Source organism: Heterocephalus glaber, unplaced genomic scaffold (genome assembly GCF_053883595.1).
Source record: "Heterocephalus glaber isolate CG9 unplaced genomic scaffold, H.glaber_assembly_v1.0 deba00001550, whole genome shotgun sequence".
Classification (NCBI taxonomy): Eukaryota; Metazoa; Chordata; class Mammalia; order Rodentia; family Bathyergidae; genus Heterocephalus; species Heterocephalus glaber.
Window position 1 is genome coordinate 3,649,257 of NW_028258343.1, and position 19,287 is coordinate 3,668,543.

The following is a 19,287-nucleotide window of genomic DNA, read 5'->3' on the forward strand; positions in this document are numbered from 1 at the left end:
GAGATGGTACAGCAGAGGGGGACACATCACCCTCTCCTGCTGTCCCAGGGCATAGCCCTGTGGCTGGATTAGCGGGGCACAGGCAGTCCTCTCCTGTGCTTCTTCTGCCCACTAATCACATGTTGCGTTGCATGTATTGTGTGGCTTGCATGGGACTTCGCTGAGAGCTAATAGATGAAAACTGTTGTGGTCACCCCACAGGGAGAGAATGGATCCTTTCTCCCCAACTCCTCCAATACTTGGTTCAGGTAGTGAGGATGATGAGACCGTACAGGCACCAAGAGGGCACAGAAAGGTTTAGTACCCACAGAATGAGGCTTTTTGGAGGAGGAGGCAGGTGGGCTCCCCAGCAGATCCCAGCCAGGCTTGAGATGGCATGGAGGGGCTTTGGATGGACGAGGGTGCTGGCATTTGAAACAGGGGAGGGAGCAGCCAGGCTTTCTCATCAGCTTTTCCAGACAGGGGCCAGGAGGGGAAGAGCAAGGATCAGGGCTGGAGAGTAGTTTGCAAACGTCAAAAATGGAATCAGATTCATTACTATGAAGACATTTTTTGGTATTGTATTTTTTCTGCTTTTGACTAATCTTACTACAATTTCAAGGATTCTGTGTATTAGTGCATATCTCTGCGCTAACTTTGACATTAGATGTATCAAACAGAAAAATGTATGGGGTTATTTGAAGGGAGTTCAATGAAGGGGTAATTAGCAAAAGTGTAGATAGGGCTCAAGAAAACAACAAGCCATACTGCAATACCCCAGGACTCCATTTAATTCCCACTCTTGTTGGAGGAAGCAAAGCAAGAGATGCCCTAAGTTGGGGAAGGTGGGAGAATGTAGAAAGGGCTATCTAACAGAAGCTATGTACAAGGAAATCAGCCACCTACAAAGATTCCCTCAAAGAGGGAAGATTCCCTCAAGAGCCAAGGAGCCCATAATAAACACGTCGGCCTCACTTTCCTCCTCCTCTCTGGTCAGTAGCCAGCCACACCAGAAGTCCAAGAGCAGGGCTGCCCTCTGAAGCAGTCCAGCTCCCAGGACACAGGGCAGGGCGGAGAGAATCTCCAGGGACAGGGAAGGTGCCCAGCTTGGGAAGTTCACTGGTTTTGCCTTCTGGAAACAGGACAGAAGTCTCCATCTACCCCTGGTCCCCACTGTCCTGGAAGAATCAACGGAGTAGGTCTCAGCATATAACACAAACATTTCTGTTACTTGAAGCAGATGGTTTTCATTACAAGTGTGGCAGTAATTAGGAACATGCAAAGGAACATATTTTATTCCATAATTTTCTCTTTTTTTAAAAAGCACTATAGTCATCCTTCAGTATCTATGAGGATTGGTTTTAGGACTCTCTAGCAACTTACAGTAATAAAATGGCATAGTATTTGCATGTAAGCTATGCACATCCTCTTGTATGCTTCAAATCATCTCTAGATCATTTCTAATACCTAATACAATGCAAATGCTTTCCCAATAGTAGTTGAACCATATTCCATTGGGATGACAAGAATAAAATCTGTACATGTTTAGTACAGATGCAATATTTTGAAATATTTTTTTATCTACAGTTGATTGAATCCACCAATACAGAATCAAGAGATGTGGGAACCATGGACACAGAGCACCAGCTGTAATGTTGGAAGTCCAGAGTCAAGAAGAGCCAGGCCATGAGATATGTGAATCTATATGGTGATGTGTGCCAGAGCCTTGAACATGGCAATAGCTCAAGAAGTGTCTACTCATGAAAAAACTGGCAGAACCCCAGAAGAAACTGTCCTATGAGGCATCTAACGCACAGTATTCATATTTGCGAGACCATCTTAGAGTAGGTGGTTTGTCTGCTCTATTTTGTCCATACTAAAGTTTAATTCCTTTATCAGAATGTCCCATCTGCTTGTCGCCCGGCCTGTGAGAACTAATTCCCGTATTTGGAAGAATGCACACACAGGACAGGAGCACTGAGACAAACTGGCTATAAAGCAGTTGTTTGCTGTTATCTACTTCGATTCCTATCCTACTCTTCTCCTATACAGTAGAAATTTAATCTTGGCACAAATTGGAAACAACAAAGAAGCTTTTCTGAAATCTATTTTCCATTCTAAAATGCATTTGCATTTCCAAATACTTATTTTTGGCTTTGGTTTTCATGCAATTTTGTTTATGGCAGTAGAAATACAGCAATGTGACTTTTTCTTCCTTTTATTACTCCAATCTGATGCCCAAAGGGGTGACGTCAATATCATTAAGCAAATGGCAGAAAACAATCCATGCTCCCAAATAAAAGGTCACACAATAAGGAAAGATGAAACTAAAATACATAAAATCACTCATTGGTTTGGCTTGAAAAAATCTTCAAATTTTCATCAATATACAAGTAAAACATTAAAATGAGAACCACAGCTTTATTTGCCATTGCTTGATAACTATAACATTTTCAGTGAACAACAGATTGAATCTTCTGATGAGTGATGTCTCAGTTCACGAACTTAATTCTTTCAACGATTCTGGTCGCAAATCAAATCAAATTTCCCGATAAGGTCAATATGGAACTAAACCAGTGAATTTGATTTTGATTCAGTTTGCGTCCAACTTGGTTTGTGACCGGAATCCTGGAAAAAAATAAGTTTGTGAACTGTGATGATCACTGTACAAGGAGAGACAGAGACAGAGAGAGAGAGAGACAGAGAGAGAGAGAGAGAGAGAGAGAGAGAGAGAGAGAGATTCGGAAAAACTGAGGCTGAGGATAAACTTTTCTTTTAGGTTCACCAGCAAAGATTCCTCAAACTAGGCCTGCTTTAGGCTTTGGCCCTTCTGTGTGTGCAGTGAAGCTAGAATCGGTCCAAGAAGCCAGTTTTCTGAAAGGAGGAGGATGAGTTTGGAGGATAGAAATAAGCATGTCTCAAAAGTGCGGCCCTGGACAATGCACTTGGCTTTCAGAAACCCCCACCCCAAAGCTTCTCAGTGTGCTGATGTTTTCTGTAGTCAATTAGTGTCAGATTACCATGAAATAAATGCATGGCAAGGCCTTTTTCAAAGGCAACTGTCACTTGAATGTGTTGACACACAGTGTTCGCTTTCTGTTACACACGGATTAGACTCTAAAATGCTAGCCTGAGTGAAGCAGTGGTGGCCAGTGCACCTCAGATACCAACTCCATGTGGGAAGGCAGAGGACGAACACTTCAGGTGCTGGCTGCCAGGATGTGGAGTCCCTGATGCAGAAGATTGGAAGTCATTGCTATGTCAGTGGAAGTCTTTTTTTGATTGTCTCTCAATAGCTTAGAATATATTTTTTAAAGCCAGGAATAGTTTTATGAAAAAACTAGAAATCTAGCTCCCAAGCTGTGGCTTTTGAAAATGTTTTTTTCTTCCTACCTTATGAAAAATAATTTTTATCTGATTATTTTTTAAAATACAATCACTTAAAGCATACTGGAAACATTTTGACGTTTTTCCTTCAAATATTCTTTTTAAAGGAAGTTTAAGTTCCTTTATATCTTGTTAACTTAAAAAATCAATAACTATGTTGCATCCTCCTCCTGCTACACACACACACACACACACACACACACACACACATTACACACAAGTAAGGGCTACATGGAAGGCTTTGTCTCCGGTAGGCACATGGAGCTGATGTGGGACTGGCGACAACTTCAGGCAGTTCTCCATGGCAACCGATTGTCAACCTATGAGGAGCAGAGGCCCATTAAAATGATAGGAGGAGCTGTAACTGAGCAGGTAACCACCTTCCTCAGATTTTATGGCCTGGCTGAAAGAGATTCTCCACAGGGCAGATGGACTTTGGGAGTCTCTCAAAGCACTCTTGCCACCACCTCCAAAGAAGTTTTCTGAGTTCTCTTTCCTTCTTTCGACTCCATCCTGATCCCACAGAAACTATAGCCTGAGTGGAGGATTCAGTAGCAAGGCTTGGAGGAGATTTATACAGACAAGGGAGGAAAAAAACTATTTAAAAAAATCTTTTCTGTTCTGACATTTTTGAATAAAGATATAAAAGCTACCTGTCAGAACTAGGATAAAGAAGGGTATCCGAGATTCCAAACCAGTGAGATAGGATCATGGCTTCATGATGTCTCCTCTAGTTCAAGGGCTGATTAGACATAGAAAGTGTTGATTACTATCAATCATTTGTTTTCTTTTCTCAGCCTTTATTACCTCTGAAGGGACACATTCGTACTGCAGCTCCTAAGGAGGTACAAGGCACCAAGAGGCATTCAGCATTTGTTCGTTGAATTGGCTTAAAGGATTCTATTGTATGAATTAAATTAATTCATACAATATAACTGATTAAATTGATTACAGAGAATAGGGCTTAAATCTTTTCATATCTGTCTTTTTTCTTTATATTACTCTGATAAGGTGTTCTAAACTACACGTAATATGCAAAGTTAATTCATATTTGGTTAATAGTTCTACTGTTCTGTAAATTATCATATTTTAATTGAAGAAATTGAAGAAGAAATTGAAAATTAGTCTGGACAATTTTAATCTTACCTCTGACTTATTCTACCCGAACCTACAGGTGACCTAACATTTCCCCACTGACCCTTGCTGGTAGTCACTGGAATTGTGGGAAGGGTGGGTAAGAGGCACTGACTCCCCTGAAGGGCATGATTTGCAAGTACTAATCTACTTCAATGGGCACCATTACTGCAAACCTTTTCCACATTTTGAAGCATCCACAGCACACAGGATTAGCTTAACAGCAGCTTTATTGTTATTAAGAACATGGGAGTAGTTGCTTTCAATAATTTTTCAGTTTAGCCTGTGCCATAAATGCATTAAACGCTAGGAACACAGACAGACATGAGGTGTAACCAACGAACTTGCATTCTACGAGGCAGCAGACTGTTGACCAGAGCATGAGTTCTTTATTACGATAGAGGGTATGGACCAATACTTAGAATAAGCTCAGTGGACAAATGATTGGTGAATGTCTGCCAGTGACTTACATTTCTCTGGGAGATGTGGAATAAAAAATGTTCCTTCATCTAAAACAAAGGCTGGGAAAGAGTTTTCTGGGGAAATTAGAATAGATGTTTAATCAGAATGAACAGAATCAGGAGGTGTGGCTGGAGAGGTGACACGGAATCTGAAGGATGAACACAAGTGAGGTCTGGATAAGGCAGCAGAAGAGCATGTCCAGAGCCCAAGGCGTGGGTGGCAGAGGAGCTGAGAGAAGCCAGTGGAGACTGAGCAGGCATTGTTTCACTCGCTCTGTTAGGGACAAGATTCTGGTCAACACGGGCCTGTGGGCCAGGAGGGAATGTCCCAGACTGTTCAAGCAGCCAATCCGCTGAAAGGGTGTCTTGCTTTTGTATTTGTTTGTTTTTATAATTTACATGAAAAATGAGAAAACCACTCTTAGTTTGCAAGCCCTACAAAAATAAATGAGTAAATAAAAAGTGCTGAAGATGTAACTCAGTGGTGGAGTACTTGGCTAACGTGCTCAAGGCTCTGGGTTCAGTCCTCAGTATGAGAGAGAGAGAGGGAGGGAGGGAAGGAGGACAGAGGAGGAAGAGGGGGAGGAGGAGAATAAAGGGGAAGGAAAGGGAAGGGGGAAAAGGACAGAAAAGAAAGCTGGGCTCAGGGCAGATGCGGGAGGATAGGTAATGCACGTTACCTATGCCTTAAGATGCTCCAGGCTGCACAGTTTACAATTTGTCTTGGGGCCTTAGGGAGCGTTACAGGGACTGATACGGGAGTGTTGATATTTTGCATTTGGAAGATCACTCAGGCAAGGACTGTGTGGGCAAAGTCCTGGATGGGTCAAGAAATTAGCCAAGACCTATTTTAGGGATTCAGGAGGGATGAAGATTTGACTTAAGGAGTAAACACTTGGTTTATAGGGAATGGAATGAACAGTTCCCAATAGAGAATGAAATGAAATGAAATGAAGCACAATTTTTCAATTGTGGTGATTGATCAAATGTGTGAGCTGAAAGAGAAGAATTATTTCTGGCTGGAATAAATGATGTTGAGGCTGTCACTGAGCTTGGAGATCTAGCAGAAAGCAGCTTAGAGGGAAACGTAATCAGTTCCATTTTTTTTAAATGCTGAATTTCAGGCTCTTATGAGCCATCCAAGGAGACATGTCCCATACTATAATAATAACTATAGTGGTAGGAAATATTTAATGAGGCTTGTCAAGTACCAAACACTATTCTAAGTGATTACTTGAATTAAATCATTTATTCCTCACAACAAACCGAAAAGTAGGCACTATGATTATTCTCATCTCATAGATGAGGAGTGGAGGCACAGAGAAGTTAAGTAGCTTGTCTGAATTGGAAAACTGTGTGTGTGACCCAGGGGCTACTTGTCTCAGTTTTCAGCACATAGATTTCGCATGAAGCTGTGAGAGCTCATGAGAACCTCGGGGACAGTGTGGGACCTCAGAAGACATGAGGGGGCCTGGAACTGTGCCCTGGGGCACAGCAGTATTTAAAGGAAGGAAGAGAAAGAGGAACCTCAAAGAGCCCAAGACTGAACAGCCTGAGAGGAAGGAGGCCCAGCACCAAGAGGGAGGTTCACCTATGCCACCATGGGAGGAGGGTGCCGTGGAGGGAGACTCAGGGTGCACAAAGGCTGCCAAGAGGGTGAACAGGCTGGGAAGGGATTGTGTCCTTGCAGTTACATGTCCTCAGTGGCCTTGTATTCAGGGTGGTAGGCAGAGGGCCAGTTGAGAAAGTAGCACAGGCAGGAAGGACCACGCCATGGCGAGGATGAAGGTGGCCCTGCAGACTAGAGGTCCTAACCAGGAAATAACAGGTCCAGAATGGGACAGAGGATGTGAGCAAACCATGGACTTTCTGTGTTACTACTTCAGAGACCAGGAAATTTGGAGAGATAGTAGGTCTGTGTTGTGTGCTTGGGAATGCGATGTTGATATTTGTGAATGAATAATGTGTTAGTTACTTTTTTCTCACTGCTGAGACAAAATATCCAACACCCAAAGTTAAAGGGGAAGGCTTTATTTAGCTTACAGTTTGTAGAGGTTTCAGTCCATAATCGGCTGGTTCCAAGGCAGGGTGGATGACAGACAGGCCTTCCAGAGGAGAAACACTTCATGGCTGCCAGAAGGTAGCAAAACAGCAAGGGACCTTCAACAAGTCTTTCTGCCTCTTTTATCCCATCCAGACTACCAGGATTAGGGTGGGGCCAAACCAGTCACTCACGTGTAGTTGTTTAGTAACCACACGCCCCGAATCCCACCATCACACATTCCAGACTCAGCTACCTCTGAACACATGAGGCTTTGGGGGGACATCCAGACCTAAACCATAACAAATAATGTGAGCTACTAGGGTTTAGGAAGGAAAATACTTGGATGTTAGAGTCTTAGGGGATCTTTCTTCAATTTGAGCAGTGGAGAAGAAAGCCTTGAACCAAGAGCTGCAGTTGTCAATGAAAAAGGAAGAGGGCAGTATAGTTGAGTGTGCCTGTAATCCCAGCTACTCGGGAGGCTAAGGCAAGAGGTTTGTGCATTCAAGGCTAGTCTGGGTAACTTAATGAGATTGTGTCAAAAAAACCCAAAACCTAAAAAGGGGCCAAGAATGTAGGTTAGCACTGGAGTGCTTGAATAGCTTGAGACCTTGGGTTTAATCTCTAGCACTGGTTAAAAAAAAGGAGGAGGAGATGAAGAAAGAAGAAGAGGAAGAGGAAAAAGAAGAAGAGGAGGAGGAAGAGGAAGAGGAAGAAGAAGAAGTGAAAAAATAAAAAAGAAGGAAGGCAGAGTTGATTCGAGCAGGGATTTTTTCCCTTAAGTATGGAAGATTCTCAGTCTAGAAGGACAGTGCTGAGTGTGAGAGATGGGCAGCCTCCCATCACCCTTGCAGCAAGTGAGATGGGGAGAAATGAGCGTCCTGACCTGGAGAGGTCCTGGGACAATGTTACCCCCTTGGCACTGTTATCCTCAGTCTTCTTCCAAGGCAAGGGGACAAAGTGAGCACTGGGACACAACTTGAGGATATAGATGAACCTATTACCTATGCACCAAGAGTTCCCAGGACAGAACGGAAGATCTGGAGAGAGGAGTGGAGAAGGAAGTGGTGTCAGAAGAAAGGAAGGGGATCTGTTCAGGAGGAGCTCAGATATGAGTAGTGATCAAGGAAAACAGGTAATGTAAAAAAGCTCGGCACATCCGGCTGTGGAAAATGTTAAAATAATCTTAAAATAGTCTTGTCGGTCTCCCGATGAAAGTCTCGGAGTTAGAATCAGAGAACTACTGAGCCTCTTGGGAGGCAGTCTTGGCCTGAATGGCTGCACATGCAAGTGCATCTCAGGTCTTGGGTGGTGAAGAGTTGGCCAGTGATGGGCAGATTGAGGCTTTGGCTCAGGGGTGAAGCACTGTCGCTGGATTGATGGTGTAGCCCTACAAGGTTGCTTAGTGACAGATGCCTAGGGTACCAGGGCAGAGCACCTAACTCAGACAGTCAACAAGTAAATGTCTGCATCCTCACATGCACTTCTTTCCCATTACAGTAAATGGTTAAGATTTAATGTAGACCAAGAAGAAGGGACATCACAGTTGGAAGTTCCTAGAGCAACTGTGACCGTTAGATCCTTCAGCCTTTAATCTGCATCTCCCATCTCTTCAATCAAGACAAGTGGTGTTTATACCTGCCAACTTTCCTGCATCACCAAGCTGGAGTGAGGGTAGGGGAAGTTCAAAGTCTCGATGGTCCAAGGAGTCTTCTTGCAGGGGTTGACTGGCCAATCTGGCCAAGTCTTAGTGAGAAACTCCTTAGAAGCCTTCCTTAGAAACACCCACTTTCCCCAGCCGTCTTGATGCATAGGTATTTGATCCAGGCTGGGTCCTCACAGCTGGGAGCACAGTAGTGGCTGCTGTCGTAGTGCAACTCTCAAGCTCTCATTTGTACCCTTTTCGGGGCCCCCTTGAAGGCACACAAACATCTGCATTCCCTACACTAAGGAAGCAACACAATGCTTTAAGCCTCTCAGAAAACCTACAGGACAGTTAATATGATTTAAGCCTATATTTAAATTTTATGAGACTCATTTTCAAGGCTAATAACCCAGTTTACTGTGCACAATATCAAATGCAAATTTTATTACTGACTTGGTAAAAACCAAGACGATCGTCATTAGCATATCTCCCTGCATCACCCTTTTTAGCCAAAAGGTGCACCAGGAGTAACAGTGGGGGTTTTTATATGTGCTGTAAATTACAGTTACTATCTCATTAGATAAACACATTTAAAATCAGGTTATCATTCACTTATATATCAGAAAGTTGTTTGTTCAATTGCAGCTAGTCTCATATTCTAACATATGGTGCATGAAATTCTTAGACTAATAAAATTTCAAGGTACAGGGAGCTGGTGTCTTGGAAAAAACTGTTTCTGCTCCAGAAATGGCTCGATATAATCTGTAATTGCTTTGAAACAATTATGCAGCAGGCTGTTTTGTACTTAATAGTATTTACATCCTCAGTTTTATTAGCAACAAAATGTGAGTGGAACTTGTGAAAGAGAAATTAATTTTTCCACTAAAGGATGTAAACTTTTAAATGAAGACTCCAGCAGATTGAGATAACTAAAAACATGGGTATCAGTTTAGATTCTGACTTTTTCACTTTCCTTTTATTATGATGCTTCCCATTTCTCATTAATACACTAAACTTTTGATGCAATTTTAAATTTCTTTAAAAACCTCATAGTACTCAGGCTTCTAGCTTGAACTTGTGTTTTTAAAGATGTGTGGCTTTCTAGAGATGGTAATGTGCTATTCATATTATCCAAATTAGAGGATTTTGCATACATTTCTGCAAAAAGGAAAGTTAAGAGCAATCTCTAAGTGTAGCTAATCTCCCACGGAAACTCAATACCAATCTCAAAATGAGCCAACACCAATATTCTTTGAACCTGTGGAGTTCTTATTATGGACAGGGCATGAAGCTAACTTCTCATTAAACATCTCCATGAAGATTATGAAATTCTTGGAACTGTCTTGGCAGTGCTGAGCATTAGAAAGACCTCTGAAAAAAAAAAAGTGGGGCTGGGGATTTAGCTCAGTGGTTCTGGTGCCTGCCTGGCATGTGCAAGGTCCCACGTTCGATGCCCAGTACAAAGAAAGAAAAGAAAGAAAGAAAGAGAGAAAGGGAGAGAGAGGGAGGGAAGGAAGAAAGGAAGAGAGAGAGAGAGAGAAAGAAAGAAAGAAAGAAAGAAAGAAAGAAAGAAAGAAAGAAAGAAAGAAAGAAAGAAAGAAAGAAAGAAAGAAAGAAAGAAAGAAAAAGACCTCTGACTTCAGCTCACCCATCTGTAAAATGGAGACACACATACCAAACTCACTGGGGTTTTGGGAGAATTCCATTAATTGCATTCAAAAGCAAAGACTATTCTAAGTGCTGGGGCAGTACATAAATGTGAGTTATCACAAAGGATTCCGGATTACTTTGGTGTGAATTAACATCCAGGCTCCATTAGGAAGCACAGTCTTTTTAAGTATTTCCATTTCACCTGGTCTGCTCAGGGGACTTTCTCTTTGGCACGTGATCCATTTTTGATCAGCTACTGATGGGAACCAAGGTTCCATTATGATGTTCTATCAGTATTTGATGTTTGGTCAAATGATGCATTCTATAGTTAAGTTAGCATTTGTACTGAAGTAGCTAGTAACTTTATTTTTTCTTGCATATATATAATTCAAGTTCAGTGTAGAAAATTGACAAAAAGAAAAAAGTCATTTATAATTCCACATCCTAATATTAGTTGACTTTGATATATTTTCTTGATTTATAGATGTGTGCATAAATATACAGATTGTATATGTGCAAAACTATATGTGTCCATATAGTACATGATTAAAATCACATTTTTTTCAATTGTAGAGGTTGAGTCTTCATTAAACATTTGATTTTCTTGGTAATGAACATTTTGACATGTATCTGAGATTAAAATGATTGTGTTAATGTCTATCTACAATGAACAAAGTACAAAAATTGTAATAATATTTTACAATATTAATTTCTGTTGTAAAACATTTTACATTCAAAAAAATATAAAAGAGTACAATGACAACCAATATATTCACCACTCCATTCAGTAGCTGTGTAGTCGGGTGGCTCTCTCAGAAGAAGGGGAAGAGAGAGAGCTACTGTGAAGTCAGAAAATATTTTCCAAGGTGGCTTCTCTAACCAGATGACAATTATTTCATATGTTCATTAAATGAAAATGATCTGATCACACTTAGAAGCTGGATTTGCTTCTATTTCTCTCCCTCGGGGATGATGCAGATCTTCTCTTGCTCCTGACCTGAAATCAGACACAGGTGTCTTGGGGGGGGGCGGGGGCTTACAGTTTTCCGAGGACCTAATTTGGAGGATGATCAATAGAGAGGCCCACAAACTGAGCCAAGCAGGTTAACCAAATCTACCCCACCGATCCACGGCATAAACAACAGGACCACTTGAAGGTCCTTAGCATGCCTTGAGTGTCTCATGGAAAGACTTGAGGTGCTTGGTTTGCATTTTATCACTGTTACATTGTACTTTTTCTACCAGGGCTGAATTTTTCTATTTGAAATGACACTGAGGCTATTGCTAAAAAACTTAGAAGCACAGTATTATATTCCACTGCTTGAAAACATGCAGTAAAAACACAAAAAACATTTAGTCATATATCAACATTTTCTCATAAAAACAGAAAATTCTGTTCATCACATGCTAGGCAAAGATGTACAGAGCCTCATTTTTAATTATGGAGAAATTAACTTATTTTTCTAATTATAATGCCATCCACTATTTAAAACAATAAACAGTTACTAAATGGGGAGTGGAATCAAAGTTAAGGGGTACCAAAGGGGCCCCAGTCAACAGCAGACTGAGTTTTAGCCATCTCTTCCAGTTCCTAGTCTTTCAGACCAATATCCATGTGCATGTTTTTAGAAGAACTGCTGCTTTGAATTTTTAAAATTATGCCTATTTTTTTCTTTCTCTCTCTTTTTCTATTTCCTCTCAATTCAGGTCTTCTCAGTACCTTTGTTGATCCATAGGTGGAACTTGGGCATCTTTAGAAGTTTCACTGATTCCTCACTGCCACTAAGCTATTCCTCCTACATTGCCACTTATACTCTGCCACAGGCCACCCACATGTGTCCCTAGGAAAACAACTGACAAGAAGTTCACAACCCAGGAGCAACCTCTAGAAGGAATATCTGAAGCCCCAGGAAAAAAATTTTAACTAATTAGTAGACCTTATTTAATATTATCTGGTTAACGACTGTACAAAGATGCCAAATAGTATAACTTCTTTAAAAAATCAATTATTCTATTAGGATATGATTTGCAATTACAGCCCCACAATTACATTTTGCCATTTTAGAGCATGCAGAACATTGAACATTAACAAAAGCGTTGTGTTTACATCATGGCTGTGGTGGGCTGCTGAGTATTCAACACTGTTCCTCTGAGGGGAGGAGCCCAGAGGTCTTCACTGGGGGCTGGCTGCCGTGGTGTGGCACTAGCCACCCGCTGCTATCTCAGGCCACCAAATTGCCCTTACAGACCATGAGGTTGGGAAGATACATGCACCATTGTCTCTTGCCAGTGTGGCAAGACTCTCTATGCCAGAATATTACTACAGTACAGGTTTTACTCACCTCACTCAAGCTCAGAGTAAACAATGAGAAACCCTCAAATTTAACTCATTGATATTCACTCCATTACTTAGACCTAGGATAAGTGCTCACTTAATTGAATAATCTCATGCAAAGTATTTCATATGAAAGGGCTTTGTTACATCACCAATGACATCCTTACAATGAGTAAAGGAAAGGTTTCAGCACAGTATGAGCAGGTAATCTATCTGATGTCTACATTTTAGAGTTTGTAGTCTGTAACAGAATCATCCATTTCAAATACTAGGAAGATTAACAGGAAACCAACTGTACTCTTCCATAGTGTTTAGGGTTTGAGGAACACAGTTTTCCAGTTCATTTGCCATTATTATCCATTTTTCAAATACAGAAGTACAAGGGAAAAAAGAGTTTCCAGGGGCAGAAGCAACTTCAGATCACAAGGGAAGCAACAGCTACATAGTTACCTTTGGAACAGGCCTGGGACTCCTTGCTCATATCAGTACACACCAGCCTTCCAACCAAGGGGGTTCAAGTCCCTGAACGGCACTCTTGTACCCAAGTTACTGTCCAGGTCTCTCGAGCAACACTGTAATGTGAGTGTGTGTGAAAGTTTTTAGCCAGAAGCCTAAAGATCTGAGTTAAGTGTGAACAGATACAATTTTCCTGTATATATGAAACCATATATATGATATATATATGAAAAATGTATGGTTATATATTATATACAACTTTCATGCATATATAACTGGTGAACACAGTTTTAATGTAATTTTCTATACGATTTAATACAATTATATGCACATACATATATATGGATAGTATAGATGATTGGTAGAAGGAATTTTCATCCCCTGCTCCCTACTCCCATTTTTTGAAGGACAAAGAAGAGATTATCTGAACCAGAAAGTGGATTTTAAGTTTGTCTCTAATGGCTCGTTCTTCCTGATGATCTCCTGGGACATTTCCTGTGAGCCATGCTGCCAGACCCCCATTCCCCCTAAACCCAGTTCTTGGTCAGTTGTCATCAGGGAGGAATCTCAGCCCCTGCTTCTGTCCTGGAGGTGACCACAAGGACCAAGGCCCTCCCCTACCTTGATTCCCACCTTCTCCCACCTTCTATCTCTAGAAAAGGGCCCCAGAGCTTTCTTCTTCCAGTCCTGGTTTTGAGATCTCAGTACTTTCTGCTTTGAGGCACTTCTGGCTTCACTTTTTTCTGTCTTTATTCATTGTATCTACCTTTGTAATCTCAATAGTTTTTGTTCTTCTCTTTTAAAAATAGTTCTTTGATCTTAATTCTCACTGATTTATAACTCTTATACCCAAGTCATTGGTACTTAATCTTTGTCTTTAACTTTTATTTTACTTTAAATTTTAAAGTTTTCATTGCATTTGGGGCTTTTAGCTTAATCTCTCACCGTGTTACACTTTTAGCCTTTGACCCTCTGGCTTTTTATATTTGCTTTCAAATCTTACCAATTTTATTTTAATTTTTAAGCTCAATCTTTATTTTAGAGAGATTTTAACAAAATGCTTTATATTTTCTCTTTGTGCTGTTTTTATAATGCTAGGGAGAGGTACGGCTACAGGGATTTGGCAAACAGAGAACATGCCTGGGCAAATAGAGGAGGCTGTGACCTTCCCTCAGAATGCTCCTACAACCAGCTGCTTAGCCAGCCAAGGTTGTAAGTCTAGGAGGTGCCCATGGGTTGTGTATGTGTGGGGCTCTCACGATCTCTATAGAATATATTTGGTTCACTACAGTCTTAAACCAAGGTTTGGCACCCTAGGGCTCCCGAGTCAAATTCAGTTCATTTTCCATTTTTACACAGAAAGTTTTATGGGAACACAGCCATGACTATTTATTCGCCTGTTCTTTACATCACCTTTCAAGCCACAATGAGAGGAACAAAAATGCTAACCATGGGGCCATTTACAGAAAAAAACTGCCAACTGACTTTAAACCATCCAATTGTAATCTGAGCATTACCTGTACTAGACCTCAGAGACAGGAAGTTAAAAGTGGAATACGTGAATTCAAGAGATTCACTGTCAGGTAGGTCACAGAAAATAAAATGTGCCTTGTATTAGTTAGCTTTCTCTGAGACACATCTGACACCCACAACTTAAAGGAAGAGAGGTTTAATTTGGCTCACATGCTCAGGGGATTTAGTCCAGAGTTGACTGGCTCCAAGGCAGAAACATCGAGGAACACTTGGCAGAGCAAATACACTTACTTCGTGGCTACTGGGAAGCACAGCAGGGGCCAGTGCCAGAGAGGAATGGGAGAAGGGTCACATATAGTGCTCAAGACCACATGTCCACGAGCCACTGAGAGACACACCCAGAAGTTTGCTCTACCAATCCTCTGGGAGGCTCCTGAGCCAATCAACTGACACTCCACCCAGGCCTTATGCATGCATAAAACAGTGCACAAGAGAAAGAAAATGGCGAAGTGGTGACTGGCTACAAAATTCAGCCTCTACAAAATCCAGAATCCAAACATGGAAAATAACAACTTCTCAAAGAAAAAAAGAGAAACAGATCACCTGTGTGGGAAACTAGATATAAGGATCGAGGCCCAGCTGACCTTCCCTGTGATCATGGAGGGAACAGCAAGCTGTTCCTCCTTTGGCAACATGCCAGCGTGCTGGCACAAGTTCTGGAGAAGTCAGCAACACCTGAGATCTAATTTAGAGAAATATTTACCTGCACATACTTTGAAAATAATGAGAAACAGATAACTCTTCCATTAACCTAATTGCTTGCTCCCTTGCCTACGGTGAATAAAAGTGAGATGAGCCAGACACTCAGGGCTCTTTGTCCACCAGAGGCAAGAGCCTCCTGGTCCGTCTTTCAAAATTATCTCTGCCTTCTTTTTAATCTCCATTCACCCCTTTGGTTAGGCATTCCTAGCATGCTGGTTTCCTGCACACCAGGAACTGGGAAGCAACTGACAGGAAAAATTAGAAACTATAGAGAAGTTGGAAAGACCGTCCATAACACAAAGAAAAGGAAACAATTTGACTTTCTTCCTGACTCCTATGGCTCACAAAGGAGAGTAATTAAGCTTTCCAGAAGCAAAAGAAGCACCGAGGGGTGGAAGTTCCGGGGAGAGATGGCAGCAGAGCCCGTAGCCTTTGTGAACTGCAAAAGCAGCATGGGATTTTGCTCTGAGGGGACTTCATCCACACAGCAGGCAATAGCCAGAGAGGCATTCAGGTGTGGGTGCCTGCCTTATATCCAGAGAGTGCTTGATTGGGCACCCTTTCAGGAAGCAGTTGATTATTTAAATCTCAGAACAATTAAAAAACAACTTTAAGGGCCAGGGATTTAGCTCAGTGGTTTCGCCGCCTGCTGTGCAAGCGCAAGGACCTGAGTTCACTCCCCGGAACCAAAAAAACCCAACTTTACTTCAAAGACCCCTATGTCACCCTCCCACAGTCACTGGGTGACAGACAGCCATGAGACAGCAGCGGGCAGGGAGTAGGCTAGAAGATCCTATAAGAAGTTTAAACTCAAATTAAGAACATAGGCCCCACACCCATGGTGAGAAGTCAGGCCCAGCTCGAGTTGTGCTCAGAAACAACTGGGTCTGAACGTGCCTGCTGACACTAAGTACTTGAACCCTTGCCCTGCTGCCTACATCCAGCACAGATCTGAGGTCTGACTGCCTTCCCTATCCACCACTGTGAGCAAGGACACTGCTTGGTCTGGACATTGCCACAGCCTGGGGTGAACAGAAGAGCTTTTGGAACAGGGGGTGCACCTCACAAACCCACAGTCCATAAGGGTAGGCAGAGAAAACCAAGACTTGGCCGGACTCCAAAATTGAATCCTAGAAGGAAACCACTCATTCAAAAATATAGAGAAAAAAAACTTTCTGTTTTTGAATCCATTTTCTTTTTTCATTCTACTCCATAATAGGACACTTTGTCTCACTTTTCTCTCTTCCTTTTCATCTTCCACTGTTTAATTTTTCAAATTTTATTTTTGCATTCTTCCATCCCCATTGCCTATATTTAGCAGTATAACAATTAAACTTTAGGTAGTTAATTAACTATGATACTACCATTGAATCCTTTTCTATCACTAGTGGAGGTATAGTTAATGCATTTAATAGATATTTGCTGTATGTCAATATTTGTCTTAGGGTTTGTACTTTAACAGATAATTTCTTTTCTAAGGTTAAGGGTATTACATAATTGGTTCTCATGATAGGACAATATCCAGTTTGTCTTGGACAATATTACTGTTGCAGATTTACTTGATATTGTCCGAGTCCATAGTTGTTGCTATTAATAGGTTGTCTCTATATGTCAATAACCAGATTACTTTTGTGACATTAACAATACAGCAGTTGATTCCCAGAGAACTGGGTGCTGGGCCAACCATACTGCATCACCCTTTTCCATATTAATAGAGGTAACTGGATCTTGGGAGAGAGGCAAAAGACTATAGTTGGCCATGTCTTGAGTGCATCACTGAAAAGCAGACTAACTGAAGAGATCTCCATACTAGTAACAAAGTCTTTGTACTATAAGTGACTGAATACCTAAGCACAGAACAAAACTAACATCAACAGAAACATGAGAAGACAAGACAACAAAATGCTTCCCAAAACTCCCAACTTCGCCAAAGATGATCCACGGGGCACTGAGGGGAAGGAAAACAACAGCCTACTTACTTGAAAGTATAAGAGAGGAGATAAAAAGATAGATCAATGATGTGCTCAGCTGACTTACAAAAAATATAACTAATCAGATAATGGAGGTAATAAATGAAACAATCAGGGAGCTTACAAAAGACACTAATAAAAAGCTAGCTGAGCTAAACAAAACAATTCAAAACATAAATGACTGGTTTAGCAAAGAACTAGAGTCCATGAAAATTTCCAAAAATAAATCCAAGATACTAAAAATTATATATAAAGAATGGCACAAGAAGTGACCAATGTGAGGACAGAGTATAAGAATTAGAAGATAAAAATGTTTTCAAAGACCTTCCTAACAGATACCTTAAAAACAAGAGAACGTGAAAAATGGATTCAACAGCTGCTACATGATGCAAAGAAGACTAATCTAAGATTAATTGGAATAAGTGAAAATCAGAAGACAACACAAAGAACATAAAAACCTGTTTACAAAAATAGCAGAAGTTTCCAAATATTTGGAAAGAATTAAACACACACTTATCAAAGTGAGGCATATAGAACCCCAAACAGCCACAATGAAAACAGAACTTTTCCATGCCACATCAGAGTCAAAATACCAGAAGTCCAACACAGGGACAGAATCAGAAAAGCTGTTATAGAAAAGCAATGAATCACTTAAAAAGTAAACCCATTAGAATTACAGAAAACTTCTCAACACAAACATTAAAGGTGAGGAGAGCCTGGAATGCAGTGTTTCAAGCCTTAAAAGACAAAAACTTCCAACACAGACTTTTACAACCTTCAAAACTTTCTTTCAAAATTGATGGAGAAATAAGGTATTTTGATGTCAAAGAGCATCCGAAGAAACTCATGACCACCCACCCAACACTCCAAAAAATTCTCACGGATATTCCAGAGACAAGCCAACAATGCCAAAAAAATCTAATAGAACGAATATACCAAGCAGAGTGAGCAGTTAAGCAGGGGGTGGGGGGGGTCAGCAACAGGAAAATAATGCAATGACAGGAATAAGTCACAACTTTTAAATTCCTCAACGTGAACGGTCTCAGTTCCTCAATCAAAACACAAACATTGGCAGAATGGATCAAGAAACAAAACCCAACAACATGCAGTATAAAAGAAACATATTTAATTCAAAAAGAAATACAGAGATTCAGAATCAAGGGAGGGAAAACAGCATTCCATGCAACAGAAATCTGGAAAAAAGCAGGAGTAGCTATCCTAATTTCAGACAAGGTGGATTTCAAGACTAAACTGATCAAAAGAGGCAAAGAAAATCACCACATTGGTTAAGGGAACAATTTAATAGGAAGAGTTAACAACTTTAACATATATGCACCAAATAGCAGCATACACAACTTAATAAAACAAATGCTTCTGGACATAAAAATCAGATAAACACCAACATAATTATAATGGGGAACCTCAATACCCAACTGGCAAAAATAGACAGATCACATAAACAAAAATTAACAAAGAAATATCAGATTTGAACAAATGGACTTGATTTTTTTTATAAAATAAATTTATTATCAAACACACACACATACAGAAATTAAAACCATTCAAAGAAGAACAATGCAAGGGGGAAAAAACTACAATAATATTCAAATACAGTAGAACTCAACCAAAACAAAACTGAAAGGCACTTAAACATTTTTCCGTATAACTTAAAAAAAATCTCAAGCACCAACAAGACACCAGAGGATGTGATTTGTTTCAGAAAGATCCCCCAAACCAACATTGAACAAATAGTGGTCTGGAAAAAAAACTCCACTTAGCTAGCAAACTCCACATAAGCCAAACTTTTCCCTAATTTAAATTTCGATACAGTCATATGACACACAATGGAAACACAATCCAAGAAATATGTTAATAGGCCATTTCATCCGTGTGTATCTCTAATTACACTTCCAGTTTCTCACACTACAGAAACTATTCGGTATTTACACATGTGTCCTATTTATTTCACTTAAGAGGATGGCCTCAATATGCAT

At 40.7% G+C, this 19,287-nt stretch overlaps 1 long non-coding RNA gene across 1 annotated transcript in view; it reads left to right on the forward strand.

Annotated features, from left to right (window-relative positions):
* LOC147824207 (uncharacterized) overlaps positions 1-10,269 on the forward strand; it is a 36,898-nt gene extending 26,629 nt beyond the window's left edge. The window contains exon 2 of the long non-coding RNA XR_015442485.1: positions 1,567-10,269. This is a non-coding gene — a long non-coding RNA (uncharacterized LOC147824207). The remainder of the gene's footprint in view (positions 1-1,566) is intronic.
* Positions 10,270-19,287: the final 9,018 nt, after the last annotated feature.